This window comes from Panthera leo, chromosome B2, assembly GCF_018350215.1.
Source record: "Panthera leo isolate Ple1 chromosome B2, P.leo_Ple1_pat1.1, whole genome shotgun sequence".
NCBI classification, from domain to species: Eukaryota; Metazoa; Chordata; class Mammalia; order Carnivora; family Felidae; genus Panthera; species Panthera leo.
The window spans coordinates 110,058,382-110,080,043 of NC_056683.1; positions in this window are offsets into that span (position 1 = coordinate 110,058,382).

The window sequence follows — 21,662 nt, forward strand, 5'->3', positions numbered from 1 at the left end:
CCATATGATAAAAAAAAAAAACTTTAAGTGGCGAAAACCAAAGATGGTGTGTGCTGACTCAGTGAGTCCCAGCTCTGCAAGAGGACAAGCCTGGACTTGCAGGATTACAGGACAGAAAATTTCTGCACCTGCTGGGATTTGGGGCAGTGAACATTTAGGACTCTTTCTACATTATTCTACAGCCTACACTTTTTAAGGATACCTTTTTGTGTTCAGGTTACTTTTACCTTAAAATAGAAATAAATGATCTGACGTTTCAAGTAATATTTAGGGATATTATCAGTAATTAAATGAATTTTACCATTCTGAAATCAGAGCATCTTACCACTATTTATTGTGGGTTATTTCCAATTACTATTACTGAATCCCAAATTCAGCTGCCCATTGCTTGAAAGGTCAATACTCAAGAGACACATGTTGATTGGAAAAGAATATGAGCTTTATTCAGAAGGCTGGCCACCTGGAGAGAAGGCAGACACTTATCCAAAAGCCAACTCTGAAGTTTCTCCCTAGCCAAGAGGGTTTTAAAAGGGCAAGGGGTGGTTAATCAGTAAGGGGTGCAGTGGCATGTAACATTTCCTGATTCTGTGTAGATTTGATGGTGCCTGTTTACAGCTTTCACTGCCTGAGGGTTGTGCAAGAGGTCTAATTCCTGTTCTGTGATGGGCGTGGGCTTTCTCTTCTTCTAAAAAGGAATGTAAGATTTATAGATTCACAAGGAGGGTTATTAAATCAATCATATCAACTTAAGAACACCATTAAACATCATCATGCTAGTTATGAAGATCAAGGTGGCCTCAATTACCCCACTGTCAATTTTACCATTCCTTATCTATGGGATTAAGGACCAGGGTCCATCGTCTGTAGCTTCTTCATGCTGATATAGGGCGTAGTTGGGACCATGGAATGGAATATGTTAATGTGGGTTTGAAGCATCTCTTTATACACAACTGATGCGACTTGCTTTCATGGTTTTGTTACACACATTGTAATAAGCTTAATTCCTATACATAGTGCTAATAGCGTGAATGTGAGTCCTAATTTTAGAATGACTTTTAATACAGACCTAAGTCCTGACGGTAACCAGGAGAAAACATTTGTAAACCAATTACGTCCTCTCTGGAACAGGGGTGTGTGGCAATCTAGGGTCTGCTGCAACCAAGTGGCTTGTCTGATTTTATCAATACCGGTTTCTGAGGAAGTATTGATACATGTGCAGCAAGACGACTTAGCAATAACGGAAATTCCCCTTTGCTCAGCTAGGGTATAGTCTAGGGCCATATGGTTATCCAGGACAACTTTAGCAAGGGAATCTAATGACTTTTCCAAGTTAGCCCGAGATTTGGTGGTTTCGTTAGCTAGGATGGTTAGAGTTTGGGACAGTTGCAAAGCACATGTTGATAGGCAGCAGCCCCCCATGATGGCAACAACTTATAAACAAAGAAATATTCATCCCCATCAGGGATATTGCCGGGGAAGTCACGAGTCAGTCTAGTAAATAATTTCAGGGAGCTAGCCTAATGTTTAGTTTCATTAGCAGGTTCAAGGGAGAAGGAGATCCCTAGGGTGGCCAGAAGGAGTAGAAGAATTTGTAATACAGTCTGTGGGCCAGTGGACTCCATCTAAGCTGCAAATAAAGACAAACCCAGCCTGAGCACTTAAGATGAAAAGTGGAGTCCTCCTCAGGTCTTAGTGAGAATTGGCTCACCAACAGGGCAACCCATTCCATCCAATCTTGGCTCACCTGAACCTGGCTCTGGATGTCGTCCATAGCCAGGAAGGAAAAAAGACTGCTGTTTACACATAGAGAGCTGGTCCCTGTTGGGAAATGGTTTCATGTGATATCTAATGGGGGGAATACATGCTTATTTTCTGTCCTTTGAAAATAACCTCTTTTAGTACGGTAATTACAGGGCTTATGAGACATGCGGGTGCCTCATGATCATTCTGAGGGAATCTAGCTATTTTCACCCTATACATTTTTCAAGAGTCTTTTTGAAAAATTAAGCTCTGCACCCAACGTGGGGCTTGAACTCATGACCCTGACTGAGGTCAACAGTCGCATGCACCACTGACTGAGCTAGCCAAGCATCCCCTAACCCTATACATTTTTATTTGGGCCTTAGTGATTGGAAGCCAATTGCCTTAGGGGATTTCTGAGGTGTTATGAATGGGATGGACCAAGGAGTCTCCATGGTCCAGCATGGATTGGGCTTTTGGATGACACATCCAACAATCAGTAGCACATGTAGCTGTAACCAAGGTCTGAATTACCTATACTAGTCTTTCCAATCCAGGGAGAGAGAAGACATGGTCAATATGGATCACAGAGTGGACATAGTTGTCATAGATTTCCTTTCCTAAAGGGGTATTTTAAATCCTGAATACGATGGCTTTCTCAGCAGGGGGTTTCAGTGGCTTCTTTGTTGTCAGTAGGTGGGGCCCTCTTCACTCTGGTGTGGTGCATGCATGGTGTTACCCCTGCAAGTTTTAGAGAAGTAGGAGTGGTTAATAAGATTTCATAAGGCTTTACCCATTTCTCAGCCAACTGCTAATTGGGTCCTTAATTTTCTAGGTCTTTAATGGTACTCTTTCTCCAGGCCGGACAGGATACAGTGGCTCATCTCATGACCTAAAGAGGACAAGAGAGGATAAACCTGTGCAAAACAATCAGTATTTGACTCAAATGTTGTACATATTGTTTACTACCATTTTCATTTTCTTAGTCTAAAGGTGATGTCCCTAGAGCCAAGGTCTGAAAGGGTCTCCCATATATAATCTCAAAAGGGCTTAATTTTAGCCTGTTTCTGGGGGCAGCCCTACCACAGAGCAGGGCAAAGGTAGAAACTTATCCTAGCTCAGGTTGGTTTCTTGACAGATTTTGGCCATAGTCTTTTTCACTATATGAAGCATATGATGTCCATATATGATCTATAAAGCAGCACTTACCTTCTGCACCACATTGGATACAAAGGCAGATCCATTGTCATTCTCAATTGTGTAGGGTAAACCAAACTTAGGAACAATTTCCTTTAGCAAGAGTCTCACAATGTTGGAAGATTTTTCTGTTTGGGGAGGGAAAGCTTCAACCCATCCCAGAAAGATGTCTACAAACACTAGTAAATATTTAAAATTCCTAGTAGTCCTAGGCATTTGGGTCAAGTGTATTTGCTAGTCCTCAAAAGGAAATTCCCCTTTGTATTGTATCCCTTGGCTTGGTGGGTGCCTCTTGTGTTTTGGATTATTCTTTGCACATATAGGGCAACTCTGGGTGATTGTATGGGCCATTTTCTATAGATGCAGCCCCTTTTTTGCTGTGCTTGACCTGAGACCCCAACCACAGAGACTGTCTTCTGGGCATTCCGTGTCAATTAAATTTTAAAGATACTTTACGCATCCCCTGTATCTACTAGAAAGCCCGTCAGTTGGTTTCTCACTGTCAGTTGCACCTGGGGCTCCTGTGGGGAAATGATCAACGGGATGGTAGGGAGCTCCAGGGCTTCTTCATTCATTCCTCTTGCTCTTTCTTCCTTTTGGAGCTTTCTCTTTATATCAGGGGTGCTCTGTGCAATAAATGTCATGTTTACTATGTAGATATTTTCTGGGGCCTCTGGGTTGATATCTGTATATTTCCAATAGGCTTGACAATTTCTTTCTAAACAGGCTGCTGCATTTTCAGTTATTTCTTTCACTTCCTGAATCTTGCTCGAACTATGCTGCTTGGGAACCCCTTTACTTAAATGTGCCAAGATGCACTACTGATAATGCTCAAGTTGTGATAAACCTCCTCAATTTGGGTCCCAAATGGGCTCAACCAATGGGACAGCAATTCCTGGGACTGGGGCCTGGGCTGGGTCCTCATGATAGACGTGCTGGACTTTTTCATCTGCTTTGACCAATACTAGATATTTTTCACTCGTGGTTAACATCATATTCATTATAGCTTTTATATCTGCCCAACTCAGCTGATGGGTTGCAAAAATGCTCAAAAAGAGTTCCACCATCTTTCGAAGGTCATCTCTATAAGAGCAATTGGCGTTTTTTCAATTCATTAAGTCTGAAGTTTGAAAAGGAGTGTATGTCCAATAATACTTGAGAGGCTATCCTTGAGCAGTAATGCTCCTTAATAGTATTGTCTTAAAGGATATTGCCCAGGACCCCAGGGAATGGTCACTGTCCAAACTGGGTGCCCTGTCTGAAAGGGAAAGACTTTAAGATCTGTTAAGAATCTTGTTCCAGGATTTCCTTGCCCCCATCTTATAGGATGGTGGGATCGAAGCCCTAAACAGAAGAGAAGAAGGTAGAGGTAAGAAATCTGGCTGAGAGTGCAGTAAGAGCCAGATTTGTCATATATTCTTCATTCTCTCTTTGTTTTTCACTTACATCAAGACACACAGTTGGTCTCTCTCTTTGTCCCTGTGCCATTAAGTTACTGTTTTCCTGGGCAGCATCTTTACGATGTAAAGACATGAAGGCCTGAACATGGGGTATCTCATCATTTTTTCCTGCCCTTTGACAAAAAAACTCTAATTGCAAAATGGTGTAATATTTAGAGGCCCTGTCATCTGATTCTAGATGGTACATCAGCCAGGCAGGATTATTATAGAAAATCATCTTTTTTCTTAGTCATGGATTCCTAGCTATCCTCTTTCCATTTATTAAAATCCAACCCAACAGCGTAGTTGGCAAGATAGAGATAGAATCTCCCATATCACAAAAGATGATAAACACAAACACACACACACATACCAAAGACAGATCTGCCCCAAATCCTGAAGGAATTAACTGTTATTCAAGTTAGTCAAGTTCTTAGTTTCTCTCAAATGTTGTGCCTCTGCCAGAAAAGAAGAGCACAAACAATAGAAACAAAGGCACCTGGCACTTCACAAAAAAGAAACTATGTCTGTGTGCACTTCTGACAAACCTACCACGTCCAGAAACTCCTCACTTGGCTCCATATGTTCTTTTCCTTTCCATTCAAGTTAAAAGCAAAACTGGAAGTTAGTGTTGGTTGGGAGTCACCAGAGAATTTCCCCTAAACAAAAGAAGCGTTGGCATCTGTAGGGACGGGTCTCTCAGGTTCCCTCCCTGAGCCTACCTAGCCCTGAGCTGCTAACCTCCCTCGATCCTCCAAATTATTAGCCTTGGAAATGAACGAGGAAGCTCTGGTGCACTGCCACTGCCTACTGCTTCTTCTTGGGTTTCCCCAGGGGAACTGACCACAGGGGCACTGGTTCCTGGCTGGCTTGCCAACATTTGTTACTGAATCCGTAGTTCTGCGACTTGTCCCTCGAAAGGTCAATACTCAAGAGACAAGTGTTGACTGGAAAAGATTATCAGCTTTATTCAGGAGACTGGCCCCCTGGGGGTTGGCTTTTGGACAAGAGTCTTTTCTCTAGGTGGTCTGCCTCTTGAATAAAGTTCATATTCCTTTCCAGTCAACACTTGTCTCTTGAGTATTGACATTTAGAGCAATGGGTAGCCAAAGTTGGGATTCAAGAGCATGTTCAAATAAATAGCAAATATATATGATAAATATATAATGCCCATGATAATGTCTTGATTTGTCTGTTTATTGATAGTGCTTTGACAAATTCATAAACTATATCCTGTTTAGATTTTTAAAGTTGCTACTTTGAAACCAGTTTTGTTGATAGGAAGGAGGAGTATGAAAGTGAGGAAAATGGCAGAGAGTTCTTTTTTAAAATTTATTTTTAACATTTATTTATTTTTTGAGAGAAGGGACAGAGCATGAGTGGGGGAGGGGCAGAGAAAGAGGGAGTCACTGATTCCGAAGCAGTCTCCAGACTCTGAGCTGTCAACACAGAGTCTGACGTGGGCTTGAACTCACAAACTTTGAGATCATGACCTCAGCTGAAGTCAGATGCTTGACCCACTGAGCCACCCAGGTGCCCTGAGAGTGGTTAATAAAAGCCATGGATTTAGGTGGGTAGAGAGATTTTCTTTTACGTTTATTTATTTTGAGAGAGACAGAGACAGCCCAAGTGGGGGAGGAGCGGAGAGCGAGGGAGAGAGAAAGAATCCCAAGCAGGCTCTGGACTGCAAACGCAGAGCCCAGTGCACAGAGCCCCATGCGGGGCTCTAACTCATGAAACTATGAGATCATTACCTGAGCCAAAACCAAGAATCAGCCGCTTAACTTACTGAGCCACCTAGGCACCCCAAGGTGGGTAGAGAGACATAAGGGCAAAATGTATCTGCTTAAATATACAATACTAGAAAGACCCATTCTTCCCATTTATAATAGTAATACCTTCACATATTATGAATGGGTTAGCTAAACTTAACAAGCATCCCCCATCTTGTATGAATGCAATAGAAGAATCTGCTTAACGGATTCGGCAGAGCTCCCTGTATTGCCTAGTCCTAGGACATCATCTGATCTTGCATTCAGACTCCTGAGAGAATTCCGTTACTCTAGACTCTTGGCAGGTGAACATAGTATTCACCTTCCTCTTAGTATTGGAGCTATTTTATCTTCCAAAATAACCGAATTTTTGAAAATAACTACATCAGGTTGGTTCTACAATGTAAAGCTGAAAATGAAATTCTCTACTGTTTAGCAATTTAGTCATAGGATTATACCTAAGAATAAACTCTCAAAAACATACAGTAAGAGTATGAAAATATCTATGGAAGCATTTTTTGTAGTAACAGTAAAAACCCTGAAAACCACTTACATATATATCAACAAGAGAATGGATAAATGAAATATTATTTATTCAGAATGTAGAATGTTATACAGAAGTGAAAATTAACATTCATAAATGTCACAGGCATAACAATGAGTGAAAAAACAAGTTGCCAAAGGATACATACAGCATAATACCATTTATACCTAACTTTAAAAGTAAAGAAATAGTATTGCTTAGAGATATATGCAGTAGACCAAAAAGAGGTACGCTGGTAAAATAAACATCAAAATACAGGAGTGTTGGAGGTTAGTGAATGGAAAAGTTGATTTAGGAGAGATAAGTAAGAGGACTTAAATGTACTGGTAAAGTTTTCTTTCTTTTTTTTTTTTTTTTTTTTTTTAATTTTTTTTTTTCAACATTTTTTATTTATTTTTGGGACAGAGAGAGACAGAGCATGAACGGGGGAGGGGCAGAGAGAGAGGGAGACACAGAATCGGAAACAGGCTCCAGGCTCCGAGCCATCAGCCCAGAGCCTGACGCGGGGCTCGAACTCACGGACCGCGAGATCGTGACCTGGCTGAAGTCCGACGCTTACCCGACTGCGCCACCCAGGCGCCCCAAGTTTTATTTCTTAATGCAGTCAGTGGCTAGCCTGATGTTTGCTCTTTTTCTCTATACCTCTATATTTTTTAACATGCTAAATACTATATGCTGTATACTCACTTTTTCTAAGGGGGGGTTAGAAATCTAGCCTTTAAAACTGATTTATTTTGGCTCTTCTTAGAGAATGATCCATAGTGAAAGTGTGGAGACTTTGGGAAGGTTTGATGTAGTCTCCTAGAGAGGGGGACTGAAGGTGGGCAGAAGTGGTGGCTGTGGAGAAAAGCAGCCCATTTTGTAATCTATTTCAGAAGTAGATGCAGCAGCCTTTGTTGATGACTTGGGTGTAAGAGATGAAGTACAGAGAGAAATAAAGGATGATTCCTAGATTTGTGGCTGAAGAAACTGGTAGTTAGTGGTGTCGTGAGGGAGCTGGGATTTCTAGGAGATGAGAGGGCTGGTCGGGACAGTGTGGGGGATAGAACGACAGACTGAGAATATTGTGTGTTACAGCTAATGCAGGCTACCGAAGAACTCATTTAATTCATTAGACATTTTGCTATTCAATCATCTCTTTAGGATTTTAGGGTTTCTTTTTAAAAATAAATTAGTATCCTAAGAAAGAAGCTAAACCAACTTAGACACTACTAGTATGATTGTTTCTGCAATATTTAAATGAGTTAGGAATAAATATGACTGACTTATAAAAGTGTATCATCTGTCTGCCTCCCTAGTGGTATTGCCCAAACCATTCTAGACAAATGTTGAGGACAGTTATGGAAAGAAAAAATAGTATTAATTCAATTATTGATGAGCCATCTATTCTTCTGATAGAGAATAGATTTCCTCATCCTACAGAATCCCCTTCTTGGAACAATTATATGCATATGCATAATGTAGACAATCATTCCATGAAACATTGAAAGAAATAATGAAAAGATATGGATCATATTTATTTTATAACTTTAGTTTTTCAAGACATAACTAAAGTTCCTGTTCTGCAAAATTATCCTCATTAAATTTTATCACGACTTAGCATCCTTACCTTTTAATAAGATGAATCTCTTTCTACAATATTTATTTGTTCTTTGATTTTAAAAATTAAATCAGTATAAAAGTTCCTTCTCTTTTGTTGTAAAAATTCAGCTCTTTGCATTCTACTATGCATAATACATTCCTTTTTGAAAATTCTGTATCCTCAAACTGGTGATTTAGAAAGATGCCTATGAACGTATTCTAATTAAAGTAAACTATCAGTTTCTAAACACGAATGCAATTACCCATTTTCTTCACCTTTGCTCACATTGTTCCTTTTCCCGGTCTACTCCCCCCTCTATTTGTTTCTCTTTCCAATATTATTTTTTTTTCTAAAAGAGCCAACATAAAAATTGCTTTTGTTGTCAAAACATATCTAACCTCTTCAGGTAGAATGAATTTTTCCCCCTTGGGGCAACCATTGCACCTTATTTAAAAACAATACTATTATCATGCCTCCTTTTCTTTTCTCTCTTTCATTAGTTCTGAGAGGATAAGGGCTCTGCTTTACTCAACTTTATGTCCCCATTGCCTAACACCGTACTTGACAAATAGGCAAATAAGTTTCCTAGTAAAGAGTGTGGAACAAATGAAATTGTATCTACCTTTGGAGATGTTTTTCTCAATTTCTTACTAGTGCTTGAATTCCTCGATGAAGAGATGAAACTTACCACTGAGGAGCCGAGATTCAAGGTTTAAGATGAAAATGTTTGGCTTAGGCAATATATTGACTAAAACTTATTTATGCTAAAGGGTAATGAGTTGATTAGTCAGTCATCCTACATACCCGAGAGCATCCTCATTCTTCTTGAGTCAGAGAGGATGGGTTCTGGCATTGGCAAGTTGAGGAAAGGGAACTGAGAAGAGAGGTGAGGATTTTGATACATAAGAAAAGAAGGATGGCATGTCCTCTCACGTTATGGTACTGAGGCGGTGTAGTGAGTAGGAGGTCAGGAGGAGGTGCTACGATAAGGTGATGAGGTTAGGGCTTCTAGTTAGAGGTATTTGAGATCTGATCCCAGCTCCTCCTCTCTTCAAGTGTGATCAAAGTACTTAACCTCTCTGTAACTCGACTGAATCCCTCTATTAAAGGAGAATTATATAACATAACATGGTTTGTAAAACTATTGTAGGAATTGAATGAAAATGTAAAGTGCACAGCTCAGTTTCTGGACATAGGAAGCATTATATTATGTAAAAATTATAAGTATCAGCACTATTTTTAACACTATCAGGTGTTCAAAGGAAACAGTGAATTTGACAGGGATGCGGAGGAGTAATACAGAGAATGGAGAATGAAGTTAAGGGAAAATAGAACCTCACACTTTTCAAAGTTGCTCTGGGGAACATTCAGTTTATATGCAAATAAAACCATGGCCATTGTGTTTTGCATGGCACAGTTCTCTCCACAAATATGTATGGGTTTCCTTTAATGTTTTAGGCACTATGTAGGTGCTAGAGATACGGCAGTGAATAGAACAAAGATTTCTGCCTTTGTGGAGCTTATGCTAGCATGCGCGTTAGTGTGACATACGTGTGTGTACAACTTACTGAGAACATTGATTACCTTTGAACTATATCATGCATAATTAAAACTGATTTAGGGGTGGCTGAGTGGCTCAGTCGGTTAAGCATCTGACTTTGGCTTAGGTCATGATCTCGCGGTTCATAGGTTTGAGCCCCATGTCAGGCTTTGTGCTGACAGCTCTGAGCCTAGAGCCTGCTTCAGATTCTGTGTCTCCCCCTTTCTCTGCTCCTCCCCTGTTTGCACTCTGTCTGTCTCTCTCAAAATTAAACAGTAAAAAAAATTAAAAACTGATTTAACAAAAATATTTTTAACAATGGACTTCATTCTCAGGGAACTAATTAGTGTGGGGCTGTGACTATCAGGTAACAAAGCGCAAGTGTCAAATATTGACAATTACGCTACAAAGATGTCCACTGAAATCTTCAATGTTTGAAAAGAATAACAAAAAGTTACTAAAATGATTACTTTGCCTAAAACAGTGTAATTACCTAAACACGGAAATGGTTACCACAGTACAGAATTTTCTGATTAGTCCGTCAGGTAAATTTTATTATTTTGACAATCAGTACTGAGGTGTCTGTCAGATAGTTACACAGTCCCTTTTTATGTATGTGTCTGAAAAGCATTTATTCTCAGATCACTCAGATAGCAATGGAATTATGTTTGGAACAATGAAAAGACGTACACAGAGTATTCTTCTCCGGCATTCATTTGTCAGTGTCCTTTCCTGTTAAGCCTGCAGATTGCTGCCAAGTGGTATCAGAACACCATCACAGCAGCCAAGGTAGTGTCTATCCACCTGAACATTCATTAATCATCTTTCCCCTTAAAATCAAGCTGGAATCTTTAGCTACAATATGTGTGGTTTCTTATAATCCTGTATTTGTTTGGGAAGGATTGGTAGCACTGACTTTAGGATATATGGATCTTAAAATCCTTTGAAGAGAAAAAAAAAGTCACTTAAAAACTTTAAAATACCATCCACTAATTGATATATTTTAATGGATATGTTTGCTACACCACAGAGAGCCAACATCTTTCATTTGGAATCTATACTTTAGAAACAAAAGAGGATCTTTTCAATAAGAGTACTTTAAAGATGCTATTCATTTTCTTTGGTTGAGAATGATAGGCCACAGAATATTAAATTGGGAGCTCATTTGTAATGTGTTTATTTAAGTATTCATATGTTCAACACATTTTATGGAAAAGGGAGGAGTGGATTTATACATTTATTTATTTTTTTTAATTTTATTTTTTTATTTTTTAAAATTTACATCCAAATTAGTTAGCATAAAGTGCAACAATGATTTCAGTAGACTCCTTAGTGCCCCTTACCCATTTAGCCGGTCCCCCCCTCCCACACCCCCTCCAGTAACCCTCAATTTGTTCTCCATATTTATGAGTCTCTTCTGTTTTGGCCCCCTCCCTGTTTTTATATTATTTTTGTTTCCCTTCCCTTATGTTCATCTGTTTTATCTCTTAAAGTCTTCATATGAGTGAAGTCATATGATTTTTGTCTTTCTCTAATTTCACTTAGCATAATACCCTCCAGTTCCATCCACGTAGTTGCAAATGGCAAGATTTCATTCTTTTTGATTGCTGAGTAATACTCCATTGTATATATATATACCACATCTTCTCTATCCACTCATCCATTGATGGACATTTGGGCTCTTTCCATACTTGGGCTATTGTTGATAGTACTGCTATAAACATGGGGGTGCATGTGTCCCTTAGAAACAGCAAACCTGTATCCCATGGATAAATGCCTAGTAGTGCAATTGCTAGGTCGTAGGATAGTTCTATTTTTAGTTTTTTGAGGAACCTCCATACTGTTTTCCAGAGTGGTTGCACCAGCTTGCATTCCTACCAACAATGCAAAAGAGATCCTCTTTCTCTGCATCCTTGCCAACATCTGTTGTTGCCTGAGTTGTTAATGTTAGGCATTCTGACAGGTGTGAGGTGATATCTCATCGTGGTTTTGATTTGTATTTCCCTGATGATGAGTGATGTGGAGCATTTTTTCACGTGTCGGTTGGCCATCTGGATGTCTTCCTTGGAGAAGTGTCTATTCATGTCGTTCGCCCATTTCTTCACTGGGTTATTTATTTTTTGGGTGTTGAGTTTGATCAGTTCTTTATAGATTTTGGATAATAACCCTTTATCTGATATGTCATTTGCAAATATCTTCTCCCATTCTGTCAGTTGCCTTTTAGTTTTGCTGATTGTTTCCTTTGCTGTGCAGAAGCTTTTTGTTTTGATGAGGTCCCAGTAGTTCATTTTTGCTATACATTTTTTCATCAAACATTTTTTAATGCCTATTGTGTGGGCCTATGCTAGGAATGGGGGTGAAAAAGGTAATTGATTCATGAAACAAAAAGAAGACACACACATAAATGAATAATTAAAAATTATTACACCTGCCATGAAAAGGAAATGGTAATTATGTGAAGTGATGGAGGTGTTAGCTAACGCTAAGGTGGTAGTCCTATCACAATGTATAAATGTATCAAATTAACATGTTGTACACATTAAACTTACACTATGTTGCATGTCAATTACATCTCGATAAAGTTGGGGGGAAAAGGCTATTGGGCTAAGAGGATCTAAATCCAGAAATTATATCCACCCTTAGAATTCATATGATGCAATCTGAGAATGGATGGAATTAAATGCCAATCTTTAGAGACATGTTTCTGAACCATGATATTTTTGTGTCTATCAGCACTACAATTGACTTTTAAGCAGATATTTAAAAAAAATTTTTAATGTCTATTTATTTTTGAGAGAGAGAGAGAGAGACAGACAGAGAGCGAGTGGGAGAGGGGCAGAGACAGAGAGGTAAACACAGAATCCAAAGCAGGCTCCAGGCTCTGAGCTGTCAGCACAGAGCCCGACGTGGGGCTAAGATCATGACTTAGCAGATGCTTAACTGACTGAGCCACCCAGGCGCCCTGAGTTTTAAGTATATTTGAACCAAGAGTGTAACAGAAACATTTTTAATGAAGGCTTTAAGAAGATTTACATTCAACCTAATACAACTTTCTCCATGCTCCAAAAAATTGTTGTAGCAGGTAAATCTTATTGATTGCTATTTCATTTTGCCTGATTTTTCATAATTAGGAATTGTCATTTTTGCATTCAACTGAGGATTTTAACAAGGGTTTTAAATTTTTTTGTTCTTTTGATGAACTGTTTTACAAATATAGTCCCTCTGTGAGTCCTAAGATTTAGTGTGTTTTGTGGTTTTGTTTTGTTTTGTTTTGCTCTGTTAGTTTTATATAATATCCATGTGGACTTTTTCTGTCGTTCAGTTTCAAGTGAGGTAAAGCTGGTTCTGGATTTTTTTTTATTAAAATTTTTTTTTACCATTTTATTTATTTATTCATTGATTTATTTTTAATTTTTGAAAATAATTTGTCAAATTGGCTTTCATACAACACCCAGTGCTCATCCCAACAAGTGCCCTCCTCAATGCCCATCACCCATTTTCCCCTCTCCTCCACCCCTCCATCCACCCTCAGTTTGTTCCCTGTATTTAAGAGTCTCATGCTCTGCCTCCCTCCCTCTCTGTTTGTAACTATTTTTTCCCCTTCCCTTCCCCCATGATCTTCTGTTAAGTTTCTCAAGATCCACATATGAGTGAAAACATATGATATCTGTCCTTTTCTGATTGACTTATTTCACTCAGCATAATACCTTCCAGTTCCATTCACATTGCTGCAAATGGCATGATTTCATTGTTTCTCATTGCCAAGTAGTACTGCGTTGTATACATAAACCACAACTTCTTTATCCATTTGTCAGTTGATGGGCATTTAGACTCTTTCCATAATTTGGCTATTATTGAAAGCACTGCTATAAACATTGGGGGGTACAAGTGTCCCTATGCATCAGCACTCCTGTATCCCTTGGGTAAATTCCTAGTAGTGCTATTGCTGGGTCATAGAGTAGTTCTATTTTTAATTCTTTGAGGAACCTCCACACTGTTTTTCAGAGCAGCTGCACCAGTTTTCATTCCCACCAACAGTGCAAGAGGGTTCCCATTTCTCCACATCCTTACGAACATCTGTTGTTGCCTCAGTTGTTAATTTTAGCCACTCTGACCAGTGTGAGGCAGTATCTCAGTGCAGCTTTGATTTGTATTTCCCTGATGATGAGTGAAGTTGAGCATCTTTTCTTGTGTCTGTTGGCCATCTGGATGTCTTCTAGTTGGGATAGAAGGAACATACTTGAACATCATAAAAGCCATATATGAAAAGCCCACAGCTAATATCATCCTCAACGAGGAAAAACTGAGAGCTTTCCCCTTGAGATCAGGAACACGACAGGGATGTCCACTCTCACCACTGTTGTTTAACATAGTGTTAGAAGTCCTAGCATCAGCAATCAGACAACAAAATGAAATAAAAGGCATCAAAATTGGCAAAAATTAAGTCAAACTTTCACTTTTCACAGACAACATGGTTCTGGATTTTATTGAGCGAGAAGAAAGTTTTCTCATCTATAAAACAGAGACGTTAATAGTACTTCATATAGAACATTGTTTTGAGTCAATTTTTGTAAAGCATGTAAAATAATGTCTGACGCATAATAAGTGCTACAAAAATGTAGATAAATAAAATTGAATATACGTTACCCCTGATTTCATTCATTGTACCCTTGAGTGTTATGAACTAACCTAAGTCGATTACTCTTGGCTTCTTTTTGGTAGATACTGGCTACCATCCTGAAATTGTTGGGTGTCAGGTTAAAAATGAAAGCAAGTTTGAGCTAAATTATACCACACAGAGAGATACTTATAAACTAAATATTTATTAGTAAGATAACAAATAAATAATAAAAATAAGGCAAAACAAATGTTTTACACTACTCTTTTTATAATCTCTAGAAGATATAGTTCACTCTCCATTGAGGTTCTTTGAGGTGTTGGAGCCAAGTGCCAAAATTCTATACACAAAACATTTCAGTCTTGTGACATCCTATGACACTCAGAATCAGGGCTGTGAGGCACTAGCATTTGCTGCAAAATTTGAGGAGGTGCCAAAAAACTTAGTAATCAGAGAAATAATATTTTAAGTCAATATTTTAAAAGGTAAAAATGAATGTGAAATAATTCATTATGAAGAAAATGTCAAAATTTAAAATACAGACTGTTGTTTGTTTTATGTGTCTGCATTACTGTGGAACAAAACAAGTCATTTCCAAGGACCTTCCATAACAATTTACAAAGGTTGACAATGGCATCCAATCCCATTAGGCCAATGCAAGATTTTATATATGGTCATGTTTTTGATTATAAAGATTCTAGTAACTTTTTCCATTTGGTTCAAAATATGAGAGGGACATTTTGGTAAGTGTATAAAACGGCAGTGATCTCAGGTTCCAATATGGCTGGGCAGGACACCATTCAAAGCCCTCAAGAGTTCATTCTTGGGGGCAGAGAGGGTAGAATTTTAGTCTAAAGCATCATCCCTAAAGGTAAGGCCTGCTTTTCTGGGCTCTTCTACCTTGCTTATGCATGTTACAAAGAATGGGTGTCTTTTTAAAAACTACATGCATGTATGTCTATGTCTATGCCTATCTATCTTATCTATCTATTATCTACCTATCTATGTATCTATCATCATCATCATCACCTCTCTATCCATCCATCTAGCCATGCCACGTTAGCTAATTGACATACTTTGAATATCTTTAATTTAACCTTTGAGAGTTCATTTCCAACATTCATCATGCCAGTTCACAGGCCATTGTTTCCACCAATAAAAACCCAGTTCTGCAATTCTATGAAAATTAGCAGAGTAACAGCTTCCTGATTAAGACTCACACCACTTCCAGGCCTTGTATTCTTGATGGAAAGTTGGTCACTTAAGCACATGAACTTTTCAATTACAGCAATGGACTGCCGCTGGAGCCTAAGTTTAAGCTAAGTTACACATATATAACACAGTATGTCTGATGGGGTATTTAACAGGAGTCACAGCGCAACATTGAGTTTTAGTCAATATATTATTTAATCTGAAGTTGGATAGCACATTACTGCTTACCTCCTAAGTTAATTTAAATATATGCCAGGCATATAGAGAATAGAGTTCTGTTTGACTTGAACTGATATCTTATTTTTTGTCTATTATTTAGCTGTCTGAGATGCTAAAGCACCATTATTACGGGACGACTAGTAATTTTTCAGTAATGTTGGTCATCCTACTTCCATACACGTATGTATAATTTTTTTTATGAGGACTACAACTCCCAGGGTTCTACAATATTTCTCTGCCCTATTTCTTGCCTACTTATTTTCTGAAGGTCTTAGGCTAATTTTTCATAGAAAAAGATAGTTTGAGGATGAGGGAAACCAATATGCAGGTTTCTGCACTCTGGCTGGAGAGAGGTATATGCTTTGATTTCTGGTTGGTAAATACCTGTGCTTCTGATTCAGTGGCAGACAATGGAGTAAGGACAAAAGTTTCTTTTCTTGTCTCCAGCCAGCAGATTTGCATTGCTTAATGGTATATTGCACAGAGATCAGTAACTGTTCTTCTCATGTCGTTATCAATGCAAATGTTTTCCAGATTCTAGCAATAGGATGACTCCTAGTCCTGCTTAATTAATTTATTCTTTCATCAAATATGTATGGAATCCCTCCTTCATGCCATGTGCGGTTTTAAGCACTAGGGATATAGGAGAAAATATCCCTACCATTATGGAGCTTAAATTATTGTTGTTGTGCCTTTTGATTTTATTCTGTATAAGAATTTATGGAGCACCAGTATGATAAACCGCTAGACAGATGTCATTTCCCACAGAAGTCCAACCTAACATACTTCAGGCATATCTAGTGAGCTTAAATTTTAGGGTCATATATAGAATAGTTTCATCTAGTTTAATATCCATAAATTACCCATTAGTGAAATTAAAAATTTTAAATAAAACTGTATGCCATTTGCACATATTTCCTCCCTGGACCTTCAAAATAATGATTCACTTAGTACTTTAATATTTCAAAAGCATTTCTACATTATTTATAGGCAGAGTTGACTCAGAAAGATTGAATAACCTACCCAAGGGATAGACCTAATTAAGTAAAGAAACTGAAACTCAAACCCAAGCCTTCTGACTTCCAAGTTCAGTACTATTTCCATTATATTAGTCAAGTTTGTAGTTTCCAGGACTTTCCACATTTATGCATGATTCATCAAGTTCACAGGACAACAGAAAACAAACTCTTCTACTAAAATAATTTTAGTTATATGTTTCACAACTGAGTCAGACAGTGGATTTTTTTTTCCAAAATTGCCCATCGGTATTTCAAAATGTGCTTATTCAGTAAGCCTCTTGCCTCTGTAATGTTAGATTCTGCCTGTTCTGGGAACTCAGAATCAGCACTGACTGTTCAGATGCTACATGACTCTCTATAAAGAAACACTCGATGCTTATTGATGAGTTGAAAACACAACCAACACGAACACTGCATGATGTTGTCTTGACCTGTTTCTATTAAATTAAACCCTCTCTTTTATATCTTGGCTTCCTTTTTCTCCTGACTGAAACATAATTTATAAATCGTGCAAGAGTTTACCCTTTTTCTATTGCTTCAGAGTAGGTAAAATGTAACCTTTCAAATATGAGATTTTTTTCAATCTTGGTTTTTACATATTAAATGCATCGTTACTTTTAATACATTGCTAGAAAACTTTCTTTTATCTTTTTTTAATAACTCATTATATATTTAATGGGGCTCAGTCAATTACCCATTTAACATAGTCTATTGAGCATCCATTTTATGCAAGCTAAAAAATTGATTTCTATATACCTGATTATTCCAGTTTATGGAATGATTTTCAAGTTTCTGCCCTGCTTCTGGGCCCCCCAGAGCATCTGGTATTAAAAAAAGATTTATCATTTGGACATCCATCCACCAATACCTTTGTTCATAGGGGGAAAGTCCTACAACTACATGAAAAAAATTGGAATTGTATTGGAAAACATATATGTCTATAGATATAGATCAATATATATTATGCCACAGGACTTTCTTAGGAAGCAATAAATAATATAACTGCCACACACACATGCACTTATGCACACATTAAGGTACCTTCATGAGAGAAAAGGCTTTCCACTCAAAGATAATGTGAGCAGGAAAGAAATATTTCTATTTGTTTTAGGAAGTCGGTTGAGTTGCATGTTTGATTAAATTGCACAGGCATCTCTTTGTACATCTAAAGACATAAAGAAATGACAAAATCCAAATCTCTTTTTTTGTTTAGTTTCTACTAATACAGTTTTTTTCAAAAGGTGATAAAATTGTTTTTTAGCCATCACATAATAATTATTTCCAGCAAACATCATTGATGGATGCTAAAATGCTAAAACTATCAGGTGAAAGTTTGAATGTATATCACATTATCTCAAAGTGTCTCCCGACAGATTACAGGTTAATTATAAAAATTAAAAAAGTAACATTCTAGTATAGAAACCTGGCAGATGTCACCTTAACTAAGTCTTCACAGCTAAAGTCACGAATAAACAGCTGAGTCTCCTGTTGCGATGCGCTAATGACACAATACTCCCAACTGAGACACAAAGATGCATGTACACACAAGGAAACATCAGATGAATCCACACTGACAGACATTCTATGAAACAGCTGGTCTGTAGTTTTCAAAAAACATGAAAGAAAACAAAAGACTAAGGTATTATTTTAGATGAAAAGAGACTAAAGAGATCTGATAAGTAAATGCAATGTAAAGTCTTGGATTGGGACCAAAAATTCCAAAAAGAATATTTTTGGGATCATTGGTGAATACTGAAAATAAGATGCATTTTGTATAATATTGCATTAATGTAAAGCCTCCAGAATATGATAATTTATGTGTAGTTATGTAAGAAAATGTCCTTGTTCTTGGAACGCACACTGAAGTATTTCAAAGGGCATGATGTTTGCACTAAATGTCAAATAAGTCAGGGAAAAAAATACTAGCACACACTAAAGTATGTATGCATAGAATAAAATGTTAAAAAGTAAAATAAAATATGAAAACGTTAATCCAAGAAAGACTTCCAAGCTGAAAACCAAAGCAAAACAAAAGTGAAACTTACTGAAATTATAGAATGCTTTAACCAGGTGATAAAGATTAGGGACAAAATTGTGAGGTTTGTTTTACTTACATTCTTACTCTCTAAAATGTTCATTTTTTTTCACTGTCAAACTATTCAGCTTTAGGTAGCTTATGAAATTTTGCATAGAATGCAACCTAATTGTGTTGTTTTGAACTTCTTTCTCTCTTGCTATACTCACCATTCAGGCCCATGGCTTTGTTGATACAAAACAAGGAACCATTGGATTTCACACAGCAGCATTCCCAGTGCCTTTATGTCATCTCCATTCACACACTGCATGTTTAGCATTGCTTGTAATGAGGCTGCCTGAACCATGGTAACCCCTGTAACTCAGTAAGCGATAGAAAGTAGATGGATCATTCTTTCCAGGGGCATGTTGTGAGGTAATCGGCTTTCATTATAGGCTTTCTTCTCTGGGAGTTGATGGGGATTAGACGCTGTAAGCACAGGGTGGAATCTATCTGTTTTCCCAAAAGGCCAAGTTCAAGATCTGTAGAAACCATGCTTCTTACTTTCCCACAGCCATTTTTAGCTTCTTTCTGAGCCTTTAAAATGGATCACCTTCCTGGTGTGTCTTCTTTCCATTTTCAACATCTCTTTAAGGCATTTTCATCCCCCTATTTAAATGATCCTGAGGGGTGCCTGGGTGGCTCAGTCAGTTAAGGGTTAAGTGTCTGACCTTGGCACAGGTCATGATCTTGAGGTTCATGAGTTCCAGGCCCCTGTTGGGCTCTGTGCTGACAGCTTGGAGCCTGGAGCTGCTTCAGATTCTGTCTCTCCCTTGCTCTCTGCCTGTCCTCCACTTGTGCTCTTTCTCTCAAATATAAAATAAACATTAAAAAAATTTTTTTAAAAAATGATCCTGAAAAAATTATTCTCTCATATATTAATTCAGCAATGAGTAGCCAGAAGCTATAAGCCCTTGAGCTACAGTTTCCTGGGGAAAGGGACTGCTTCTCTCATGCTTTCCTTTGAAGCTTAGAGAAGGAAAATATAAGACTTTCTTCTATGTATGGGGCTGTGATTACCTAATGCCTTATGCAAAATCAATCAAATACACTAATTTATATTTTCAAACCTGTAAGTTTTTAGTGATAAAAACTGGCAGGTTATAGTGAAAGAACTTATCCAGCCCTATGGTAAAGAGTATTTTCATAATATTGGTGACCTGGGATCTTCCTTATTTCTTGATACTTCCTGCTGCTATTAAGTCATTATCACTGACAGAACAACAGGGATTTAGCAATGGGGGATTTTTGTTGTACCTGTTTTCCAGTGCAGAGTTTTAAGACAGACTTAATCAGCCTTACTGTGTCTTTTTTTACTATCAAAGTAGCTGCAAACATATTTCCCTTCATTATATTTCTCTTTGAAGCATCTTGAATTTATACTTAAATAGTGGTTTGCACTATTATATTTGCAGGAGGAAAGGTTTGAAAATCTGGCTTTTGTTGCAAATGAAGAAGCTTTAGCTATGGGGCTAATTATGAACAGATCTCTTTGTATTTCTAATAAGAAGTTGGGGCTTTGCCCAAAAGCCCAAGAAATGGTTCTACTTTTTTTTTTTTTTTTGTATGTTTAGCATTACATTTCGTTTGTCTGAATATAGATGGAAGGACTTGAAATTCCCAGTACCTATTCTATGTCTAGAATTATGTGATCATAGCAACATTAGAGCTTGAAGAGAGTACAGTTAATACCAGATAATGCTGACAAGCATTTTCCAGGGTCACTCTTTCTAAAATTTATCTACTTAAGGAAGCACCTATGATGATAGCAGCAAGCCAGCACTTTTCCATTGCCTTGTTTAGAACCTCTTTCCTCCCATTTTACAAAGAAAGGTATTGTTCTCATCTATCCAGGATCTTTCTATGGTTCATGACACCACTGTGTCAAAAATTTCCAGATCCAAAATAAAAGATCACTTAGAAATATTACAATGTTTAAAAAGTGAATACCTTTAACGACTGGATAAAAAATCCTTTTGTAAGTCAGGTGGTTGCTTTCTATATACTGATAGATTATTAAAAATAACACAGATTACTAAAGTAAACAGAGCTCTAAGCAGCTGCTTTGAATCCCTCTGGAACCAGCCTTTCTCCTCAGTTCCTTAGTGTGGGTTCTGCCCCAAGCAAAGAGATTTCCCAGAAAGTCAGCCGCTGTGGTGTGTCTGACTCTGGGTAGCCAAATACGGCATAGATTCCTAATGGCATGGCCTTCCTCCTTAATTGGGTTCCCAGGTAGCAATAACTTTCTGATTCAGGACTGAAAAATTTGCTTCCTTGCTTTCTCTTGAGGTGTTTGGAGGAGGGGAAAGCAGCTGGAGTTTAGGGATTGGAACCAGACTTTATAGCATGACATTTTGAGGAGACAGATGAAAGCTGAGTGACTGTGGAAAATCGGAAAGGGAGATAACAGGCAGCAGCCTGAGACAGCACACAGGGTATGAAGCCAGATCACAAAGCTAAGAGCAGCCCACTTATCATGGAACCGGGGGACATAACCTCTTGCCACAGTCTCTTGAGGGAGTTTGGTAGTTAATGCTCTTTATTTAATTTATTTATTTTTCAATATATGAAATTTATTGTCAAACTGGTTTCCATTCAACACCCAGTGCTCATCCCAACAGGTGCCCTCCTCAATACCCATCACCCTCCCCCCCCTCCCTCCCACCCCTCATCAACCCTCAGTTTGTTCTCAGTTTTTAAGAGTAG